We start from the raw sequence: 9,094 nt of genomic DNA, 5'->3' as shown, positions 1-9,094 counted from the left end.
TGGTCTAAGGGAACACTGGAAACTTTAGATGAGTAGTCCTCATCTCAAGTTCACAAAGGCCAAAAGCGAGCAAAGGACCCTTTGATAAGTATTTTTAAAGATTTTATTTCCAGAACAGAATTTGCTATTAATTTGCTGAAAGCAAATTTCTGATTTAAAATGTGCTCTTTTATATGTGAGAAATAGGTTGGCAAATTTTGCACTGGGAGATAAGCTGTCTTGTTATTGACAATATGAGGATCAGAGGTGAGGAACACTGATGTAGTTGGAGAAAAATTGGATAGATTTAATCAATAGTACAAACGTCAGTGTGCGAGAGACAGGCTGCCTTTCAAAAGGAATGAGTGAACCTGTTCCTCTTGGAAAATCTAAGTACTCCATACCATGCCAAATGTCCACTGTATGATATAAATACATCCTGTGGGTTAGCTGAAAGGCTAACAAAATATTTGCAAGTATGTCATCGAAACTTTTAAATAAAGAGGTGACACAAGTATTGAGGAACTAAGACATATGATAAAGCAATTAGAATAAACCTGCATGGGAGATGCATCTGCAAAAAAACAATAGATCTCTAAAAAGCGGATAAGGAGGCATGTCACTTCATTAGAATTTTTATGAGAAACTGCTGAGGGATCAGAGATCAATTTTTATCAAATAGAGATAAAGGTTGTATAAGATGTTTTTATTAAGATAGTGTCCTCCACTTTACAAGCTATATATATTAGTGTCTCATTTGAAAATCACCTGGATAACTACTGTTTGCTGATATGGACATTCTGCCCTTTTCTGCATGTTTTTATCACCAAAAATGAGATGTCACTATTTGTTAAAGTTACTCCAGGCATGTTTAAACAAACTCAGTCCTTGGGTTTACTTAAGAAGATTGTCATTTGTTATACTTACAAATATATACTGTGAGGCAATAAAAAGTATTTCTGTGAGTGAAATACTTTAAGACTCTATGGCGTCTTGTCAAATACAGACCCTTTACTACACTCTGTACCAGTGCTGATCAGACAAAAGCTGCTGTTTGAAGGCAAAGGTTCTGGATAGAAGAAACAACTTGGCATAACCATTTGTAAGCAAGAAAGCCATTATTTTCTGTAAAACCACTGAGCAGTGTGAACACAACCTCTTCACAAAATCGTAACACAAAACACATAATGGAGATATTTCATGCATGAAGATCCTACACAATAATATCAGAGTTAAGATGCACATCAGAGATGTGGTAGCTCAGACAGCAAGGGCGTCCAGCTCCTAACTGGAAGGTCCTGGGTTCAATCTCAGGGAAGGGCAAGTGACGTAGCTTGCTCTAATTCCTTCCAGACGGCTCCAAGGTCCATTCAGCCTCCTTTCCAAATGAGTAGTGGGGGCTAATCTTTCTGGGGGTAACAGGCCAGCTGGAGTGTAATGTTGACCACATCACCTCCACCTCCAGTGTTGGATGGTCAAAGAAAAATGGTGCCTCTTTCCCCATGTGCCTTTATGGCCTGAAAAGGGACCTATCTACAGTACTTGTAATGTAAAGATAGAAACCTTGTTGTTCATGTTTTTATATGTTCACATTCCAATCTCCTCAAAAAGTTTGAAAATAAAGTTTAAATTTGTATCCTTTATCTTTAATATTTACAGGTAGATATCAACATACTGTACAGTACTGTGTGTACTATCATTCTTTTTTAGTTCAAAAGAAAGAAAATGCAAAAGTAAAATAAATGTAAATAATATTGATTAATTGACGTTATAATAACAGTACTGCATTTAAAGTTGGAATTTAGTGTGAGAATATAAACTTTAATATTTTATAGCAACATCTGTTTAAATATTGCAGGATTCTTGCATTCATAACAGCTAATACATTTTTATGTAGTGTATGTAAACTCAGCTGAAAGTGGAGAGCATACAAATGTACTGTAAATAGGTCACAAATGAGAGGAGGTAATTTAGCCAATCGAGCTTGCTTGCTTGCTAATACGTGATTTGCGGTATCTCATCCAGTTCTTTCTTGAAGGATATACAGTAAGTGTATCAACTTCAAAAGGATGTCTTGTTCCAGACACCCATAACTGTTTGCATAAAAAAGTGCATTCTTAATTTTAAATGTACTTCTTCTTATCCATTTGCATTCTCTGGCTCATATTTAACTATTAATCTTAAAGAATTACTGTACATCTGATTAACAGTAAATGAGGTGTTACTTATGTAAGGTACAATTTGAAAATAAATACTTTCACTAGGAATAATAGAACGTAAGAATTACATGTACTAAAAGGATTATGAAGTTTTTTAATCAAAATTTGGCTAAACCTGCTTGGCTGACTGTTAAAGTCCTGGCAATAGAACAAGGAGGGTGAGGAGTGTTGAAGGGGTAGCTGCAGAGGTGGAGAAAGACATACGCAAGAGAGATACAGATAACATATAGTAATTATAATGTTTTATTTGAGGAAATGACGTCAAAAGTAATTGAGAATTACCGACAGCAGAGTCTGATTGAGCTTGGTTGCAGTCATCCCTCCCCTATGTTTTGTTATAAACTCCATTTAAATTTCTTTTTTTAAATTCTTTATATCTTCTTTTCAAAAGCCGCCTTTCATGCATCACATGTTCTGTGACAATTCTTACATTTGTCTGGAATTCTTGGAAAATTGTCATTTTGAATTGGTGATAACTGCAGTTAACACCCCCCCCCCCCCCCCCCCAGTGCCTAACTGAGTTCTTTTTTATTTTTAAGTCAAAACATAATCCTAATATCACTAAACACTCTTCTTGATAGTCAATAAAAATGTTTTAGCACCATTAATGTTTGTCACAGTTCATTTCGCAACATATTGTAGCAGTGAACAAGCATTGTAGTCAATAACAACAGTGATCATGACTGTGGGATTAAACTGATAGATGATCTTATCTAATTAAAATGGCCTTGTTAATCATTAAATTATTCTGTTGCAGTAACATTTTCCATGTATGCACCTTTGCAACAGACCTTACACCTTTATTCTCTATAAAGTTGGTAAATGTTGTTTCTCTGAATCCTCTACCAATTTAGACCTAAAAAATATAATTTATACCAGTTACTTTATCCATTCTTAAAAACAACATTATCAATAGAGTGTAGATTATTGCATGAGATTAGTGAAATATGATGAATCTACCGATGATGCTAATCTAGGCAGTAAAGCCAACAGCTGGGGTACAATTAGTTACATATTCAGGGTGGAGATTGAATTCAGAAAGACATACGCCCGGTAATGGATGCATTACAGTGCAAATTAAATGTTGATGAAATGAAATGTTGTGCTTGTGACAAAGAATTGTATATGACATCAACATGTTGTTGGTAACACAGAAGTAGAGTAAATGGAACTAAAAAGTAGATGTAACTTATTTACTTTCTGTGCCTAGGAAATACACACATACAAGTTCAGAAACAAGGTTTTTACTATTTTGATTTTGTGAGTTATACAGAAATTTAATTTGAGATTATGTCAAAGTGCACTTGCATACTAAACATTGCTGTTTTCAGTTCTAACCAAGGTTTTGACCTGACTTCACAAGAAGTGACATCCATCAACATTTATTCTGGTAACTGTCCAATGATTAAAAAAACATGTTGTTTTGCTTCAGTTTTTCAAGGTCTCTTTAATAAAGAAATCCAATAACTGTGTTGCTTTTTTGATTGAATGGTTCAAAGTTCTTCCCTGTTCCTGCACAAAATAAAAATATCTTCCATGGTATAATGTTCAATGACGACCTTTCACTAAACTTTCATGAATACAGCTAATGTGAAAAAATAAACATCACCTGACACTGAATGACTCATTCAGCTTTTCTAAATTTCTGTGGAAAAACGTATTAATCATTGATGTGAAAGGACTGCCCTTATTTGTGACAGAACTGTCCTTATTGGTTTATTTTTGTTTGTTGATATCCACTTCTCTTTTTTATTCATCCAACAATGATCCTTTCTTCTAGTGTTTATCAGGATTATTACCATTTTAATTCCCTCACATTTACAGTCCAATGGTGTCACATCTCTTTTTGTGCTTTAAATAACTTGTTTCTTTCCTCTTCTGGATATTCCAAACTTACATTTTGGAACTTACATTCCAGGTTTCAAATCTGTTTGTTCATACAGGAGCACCATTAAATTATTTCCTTTCAAGACACAAGGGCTTCCCTTGGATTTCCCCATGTAGAATCCGACTTAATCTAATGTTCTTTTTATTTTATTTTCATTTTTTTCTAATCCATTTACAATTGACAGTGTAGTAATTTACATTACTGCATTTCTCATAAAGAAATGAATTCATTTTCAGACCTGATCTGAGGCATCATTTAAGTTCTTGAACTCAGAAATACAATTAACAGATGTAAAGAAACAGATGTACTGTATATATAACAGATATAGGTTTAGAAGGTTTAAATTTCTAATTTCTAATCTCACTCACTCTTTTACACAAATATTTCACCTCCTGAGCACTGTCTGTATACACTTGGTGTTTTACTCCTGCCAGAAATACTGTAGGTGTTTCTCACACTTGGTGTTGGAACCTTGCTTGTTCTTGTACATCCCCATGCTCCTTGCTCAGTTGCCTCCTCATCTTCTTCTCACCTCCTCTTCAACAACCACCATTCACAACCTCCAAGCAGGGACAGGAGTCACTTTCTGGCTCTGCCTTGATCAAGCACAGCAACGCTTAATTCTGTCTTATTAACACGCATTGCTGCTACAGTGTTATGGGGTTCCTTGCTCTGAGTTTGATCTCTTTTGGCGGTTCTGTTACCTTCAACCTTCTGGCCAGGTTGCCAATTCCTCTACCAGGGAAGTTAATCCTAGATTTTGAATATGCTAACTCAGTGGTTCTCAAACTGTGGTACATGTACCACTTGTGGTACGCGGAGCGCCCCCAGGTGGTACACCAGATGTCCCTGGAAATTTGTTGTGTGCACTGAAAAATTGTGAATTAAAAATTGAATAATTAAAAAATTATGTAAATTGTTCTGTAATCTACTTAATCGGTTTTAGAAAGCTTGAAATAGGTTTTCATATTTTCTATTTTAATAAAATTAGTTTATGTGTCAAATACGCAAACTATGTACTTAGCTACATCGATACAGTGTGCACTAATACTTGAGTGTTCATACTCCTCTCTAGCTTTCAGAGACACAGTTTAGCGCCACACTCGCCAACAGAACAAGTGATCAAAAATGAATACCTCGCAAAAATCAAGTATTATGTCATGGCCGAAAGGAATAGACGCCAAGAGTACTGACACTAGCTCCAATAGATCACACACACCCGTCGAGAACAAGGAGGATTATACATCGACCACTAGGGTTACCATATTTAAACATAAAAAAAGAGGACACCCTGAGAAACTTTCCTATTGCCTTATCTGGGAAGGGGCTCGAGATGGAGAGGGTTTTCAAAATATCCCATGTTTTATGTTCATTGGTAAAGTAACTGTGATGATGTTTAACTGTATGAAATGTATAAGTCCCCTCTGCTGCAATAACAGTATCCCTTGTTTTGCTGCCAGATTTTACAAAAGAATCTGTTAAGTTGGTTGACAAACTCTCTCCTCGAATTGCCTTTTTGTGTTTGTCTGAGTCAACATGAGCTTGCAAGTCAAGTACACCTTTATTTGCCACAGAGACAAAAGTACCAGGCTTACACACCAAACATTCAGCTTCCCAGTCTTGTCTGACACTTTGAAAACAGAAATTTATTTTTAGTTCTGCTGTGAATTTACACCTTCGCTTTGGCATTGTGTTTGAGGGTAGGAAAAACGAGAAACAAAATAGGGAGCCTTTCAAGGGAATGCTTCTGCATTGCACAGACTGAGTAAAGACACTGATATCGGCAACCGATTTCCCTCTTTCATGACATAATCATACACTTGTTGTGGGAAATCCTTCATCAAAGGAGCAGGACACAGTCTTGTGTGGATTCAGTTGTTTTATTGAGCTCAATAAAGACATTAACTTTATAACTTTTGTTAGTTATTCTTCATGGTGAAAATAATGGGATCGAAATCCCGGACATTTCTGGATACTTGAAAATTCCCCCCGGACAGAGATATAAAGATCAAAATACATGGCTGGGAAAATCCAGATTTTAGATATACTACAGTATGTGTACTATACTATGTGGGGCCTATGTGTGACCAGGACAACCTCACAGCGTGATTGTCAGACTCAAAGGAATATAGAAGCTCATAGGAAGGGATCATTTCCAATAGTAGTAAAAAGGGCTGCTAATGCAGTTGCATAACACCTGGCAGCAGAATGGGTCTGCAGTCAGACAAGGTCAATTAGACAAGCGGTTACTAAATACAGTAAAGGAACTGTATAAATACTGGAGTAGTATTTGCCTGAGGTAATGCCTGAGGTCATTTGTTACGGTTCCATCTTCTTGCCAATAGAAGGCGCCACAAGCTCTGGTTGCTGGTCCAGCTGCACAGCAGAGGTGTAGACCACACAGATGGCTCTAGCCAATGACAGATCAAAAGGTGTACCTAGGGCTCCACCCCTCCCCTCCTCAAACCTATATCAAGCGCCCTATGTGCTCTTAGTCCATTCAGTGTTAAGTGTACTTACTGTATCTATTTTTTTCCCGTTTCTAATATTCTATTCCTTGCCTTGCTTCCTTCTCTTCAGTCCTTGATTCTTTTTCTTGTTCTTCTTTTCACATTTTTACCTCCTGCTTTCGCCTTGTTTCCTGTCTCCTGCCGCAGATTTTTTATTTATCTTAGAATTGCCTTCCAGATTCTTGATTTTGCCTGTTTCTAGACTTCAATTGGGAACTGCAAATTACATATATTCTTAACAATCCCCTATCAGTCGGAACCCCTACAGTGTCTCTTTTGTTTATTGGAGCTGTCTAGGCAGCCTTAACCTCATTGCAATGTTCAAAGATGAATCCCTGCCCAGCAAGACATATTCGGTACCGTTTGGTACTGTGGATCAGAATCTGCATGTCTCTGTTGGCAGTCAGGATATCTTTAACTTGACTCAGGACCTTGACACCATTAGGTGCCTCCTATTCTTCCAAACTTCCAAATAGTTTTTACAACCCAGAAACTTAATTGGATTACTCAGAATAAACAGTGAAACACTGTTTATTGTGTAGTCTGCTGTGGGTTATGGAGTGTGTAGTGTCCGATCTTCAAACAAATTGCCCCTGATGATTGCAAAACAGCTCACATTTGGACTTATCTGCGAAAAGTATTTTTCCCAGCTTTAATCATTGTACTTTTAATTCTTTTTCCACTTTCAGTGACTATTTCAATCTTCTAGTTTTGTTGCTTCTTCTCTTCAAAGGTTTCCATGTCAGGACCAGGACCAGGACCATGTCAAGACCATTTTGTGATCATGTGTGTCTTACTGTTCTCAAATAAACTTTAACACCTGTATCTGTAGCATTCATTTACAATATCTCTATTATATTGCTACCTAACATACCAAAAATATGTTCTGAGAAGTTTACATCACGAGTTTACATCATTTGTGGAGAGACTGGGATTTTGTCCTCGCCCACATTTATTGTTAATAGTAACACTTTCACAAACCCTCTTCAAGTACTGGAAATGGAACTGGATGAAAAGACGAAATAGAGCTGAGGCATGTTCACTGTATGTTGGTGTGTACTTTACATTACAATGCAATGGAAAAGTATTCACCCTTTGCCATTGATATCCCTTTTTGTTACAAATGATGTATACTATACACATGTTTTTAACATGAAAATTTTTAATTAAAATGTCCATGCTTGAATGGAATACTTTTGTGAGTAAATGGCAGCAAGACCTGCAAAGTAAAAAAAAACTCTAACTAAAATATTTGAGTATAATAAGTATTCAACCCTTTGCTGTGCAGTTTTCCATCTGTGATTAAATATTAGTTGATGTTGCAATTAAATTGTTTTTGACTGGAAAATAAGTTTAAAATTTGCATTAAAACATGTTTTTGCAGATTTGACCTCTTCATTTAAGGTTTTCAGAAGATCGTTCAAGTGCGAGTGGTGAACTAAAAGTCTAATGGCCTTCCATTTCCACTCACCCTGTCTGCAGTCCCTCTTCATATTGTGCAAATCATCAAGCCAAGTGCATTTTTCGGCACAGAACTTTTTGCTAAAAAAAGGAGTCACCTGATTAAGAGAACAAGCATAGGCTGTTAAAACTATTAACTAGTTGAACTCAGTCAGAAGATGGCAATACATTCTGTGAAAATTTCTCAGAGCAAACAGCCAGCAAAAATTTAGCAGCGGTTCTTATAAGGGTGACAATAAGAGTGACCACTTTTTTTACTTTTATTAACCACTAAAGAGGGGAGCTGTATTCAAACAATACACTTACGTTGTCTGAGATACCAACATCTTTAAATACCAGACTAATTAGTTGCATCACCGAGGAGAAAACAAGGTCAAGACTATGACCCTTCACATGTGTTGACCCTGACACATGTTGCAGCAAATTAAAGGACTCAGTGAGACTTAAAAACTCAATAATAATGGGATCTGCCGACTTACTGTATTAAGGTGAATATTAACATCACCAGAAATAATTATTCTATTGTACATTATTACTGTACATTGGAAGAAACGGAGAGATCCATGAAAAAGCTGTTTATCACTTTAGGTGGGCGGTGGACAGTTAAACAAAAAAATGAACCTTTATTGCAGAAAGTGAAAAGCAAAATCTTTAAATGATAAAAAAAATCCCAATTTAAACCGGGTGGCTTAGGCCCCCTGTGACCATTTGCTCTTGGTTTACTTATAAAATTATAGTGGGGGGAGGAAATCCTCATAAGTGGGCCATACTCCCATACTCATCTTTCTATAACCCAAGATTCATTAACAATGAAAGTGTTGTGTCATAGTGTTAAGTAAACTGGCAGGAGAAATAGATTTATAGTTAGTAGTAATCAGATTAACCAGAATTGCACCAGTGGGAGTTCTTATACTTTCTAGGAACTGCAACAATAAGAATTATCTTTTGACAAAGTGAGGGTGAGATTGAGTTTCCCCGGCGGGAAGCTAGTCAAACGTTTTCACACTTACAATACGTCAACATTCTTAGACAGCTGT

Source organism: Atractosteus spatula, chromosome 9 (genome assembly GCF_055471065.1).
Source record: "Atractosteus spatula isolate fAtrSpa1 chromosome 9, fAtrSpa1.hap1, whole genome shotgun sequence".
NCBI lineage: Eukaryota > Metazoa > Chordata > Actinopteri > Semionotiformes > Lepisosteidae > Atractosteus > Atractosteus spatula.
The sequence above is the reverse complement of the archived record's forward strand: the minus strand, read 5'-3'. Positions refer to the sequence as shown.